General features: G+C 41.1%; 1 pseudogene across 1 annotated transcript; it reads right to left on the reverse strand.

Annotated features, from left to right (window-relative positions):
• Positions 1 to 1,394: 1,394 nt before the first annotated feature.
• LOC309367711 (protein S100-A6 pseudogene) lies at positions 1,395 to 1,765 on the reverse strand (annotated as a pseudogene). The gene has a single exon. The product of its transcript is annotated as a protein S100-A6 pseudogene (transcript).
• Between the last annotated feature and the right edge of the window lie 205 nt (positions 1,766 to 1,970).

The raw sequence follows: 1,970 nt of genomic DNA on the forward strand, positions 1-1,970 counted from the left end.
GGTTACAGATTCCGCTAACCCAGAAATAGTACCTCGGGTTAAGACCTTTGCTTCAGGATGAGAACATAAATTGTGCTCTGGCAGCAGCAGGAGGCCCCATTAGCTAAAGTGGTGCTTCAGGTTAAGAACGGTTTCAGGTTAAGAACGGACCTCCGGAACAAATTAAGTACTTAACCCGAGGTACCACTGTATATAAATTTTGTTAAATAATAATAAAAGGGGGCTTATCATCAATGACTCCTGCTTATGAATGTTTTTAGGATACTTCAGCTACAGATGAAGAGAGGAAGGCAAACCCTTTGCTATATCCACTTCATTTATCCAAAATTTGCAGTTAGTCCAAATCTGAAGGCTTCATCCACAAAGTAGTTAAGTTTCAGTATCTATAGTGCAAATCTAGGCCAGAAGCCAAAGAGCTGGGGGGGAATCACAAGTAGGTTTCAGACAGCCCAGTGGATTTTTTTTTATTAAAAAAAACTTTCCCCTCTTTCAACAGCTGATTAACACTCCCAATCCTGGACTCACTGAATTAGCTTCACTTGTGTGTTTTTTCTAAATCTTCCTATAAATTTCAATAAGCTGAAATATTTCTTTCCCTGTATGGGGCGATCCTAGCTGGCTATCTAGAAAAATCACTTGGTGCATATAATATAACAGCTCATCTCCTCACAGGGTTGCAGCATAGATTTAAAAAAATGCTCTACAACAGCCCATCCGCCCCAGATAACATGGCCATTCTGGCTCGAATTGATGCGAAATGTAGTCCAAAACATATGGAGGGCACCAGGTTGGCAGATGCTCTTCTAATATCCATCTGGCTCACAATTGTCTTTAGGTATTAACTTTACAATAGTGAACAGATCCCAGAACTGTGTTTGGAAGTTTGCCACAAACAAGCCTTCTCCTGTGTGTGAATTATAAGCATGAGCTAACAGCAAAGAAACTCCATGCTCTATTTTTAAACCAAATTATGTTTTGATCAAATTCTTCACATTTTAATAAATGATCTACACTCCTGTTATTCAGATGCTAGGTGTTTTGGAAGATTTGGGGTAGATTAAAGGAAGTCCTTCACACAGCGCCTAGTTAAACTGTGGAACAGGAGGCTGTGAGGGTCACCAACTTGAATCGCTTTAAAAGAGGATTCGACAAATTCATGGAGCACAAGGCTATCAATGGCTTCTAGCTGTGGCGAAGACTATGCTCTACCTCCTCATATTGTTATGGAAAGCATGAATTAGGCAGATTCGCCGTTAAATGTGAACAGTAGTGAATTTCTCTCCAAACTCTGTGAATTTTAAGAACTATACTGCTATAGAGTATTGGGGAGCCAGATTTGGGACTCGTGGCTCTAAAACACATGAGCATTTTATTTTTATTTTTTTATTTTTTACAAAACTTAAATTTTATTGGATGTGAAACCGCCTACAGAGGTATAATCCCAAACCACGACACCTCGCCCCACTGGGGTGTACATTTACAAACTCAAAGCTTCGTGGTAAATCATTGCCAGGGCAACCAGGAAAGTGACGTATTCCTGGAAGTTTACCACTTGGTCCCCATTGCGGTCCAGATCTTTCATTAATGCCTGCATCTCTGCGTCCTGCAGTTTCGGTCCAATGGTGAGCTGCTTCTGTATCAGCTCCTTCAGTTCCTTCTAGCTTAGGGTGTTCTTATCGCCATCCTTGCAGGCATATTTGTGGAAGGTCATAACCAGCATGCTAATAACTTGGTCAAGAGGTGCTACCATGGTGAGAGATCAGAAGCAAGATGGTCCAGTGCGGAGCGACAGGAAGCAATTAGGAAAGTGGTCACATGAGCATTTTATAAACATAAAGCTAAAAAAATGAAGTGGGAAAGGGAAATAGCCCCCCCTTTCTCATTCTGAAATATTTTGTAGTGCAGAGAATGGAGTTTCTTTTACCTCCTACAGCACACATGCTGTGATTGGGCAAGCAACACATCCCCTA

Source organism: Podarcis melisellensis (genome assembly GCF_964234715.1).
Source record: "Podarcis melisellensis genome assembly, chromosome: 4".
Taxonomy (NCBI): domain Eukaryota; kingdom Metazoa; phylum Chordata; class Lepidosauria; order Squamata; family Lacertidae; genus Podarcis; species Podarcis melisellensis.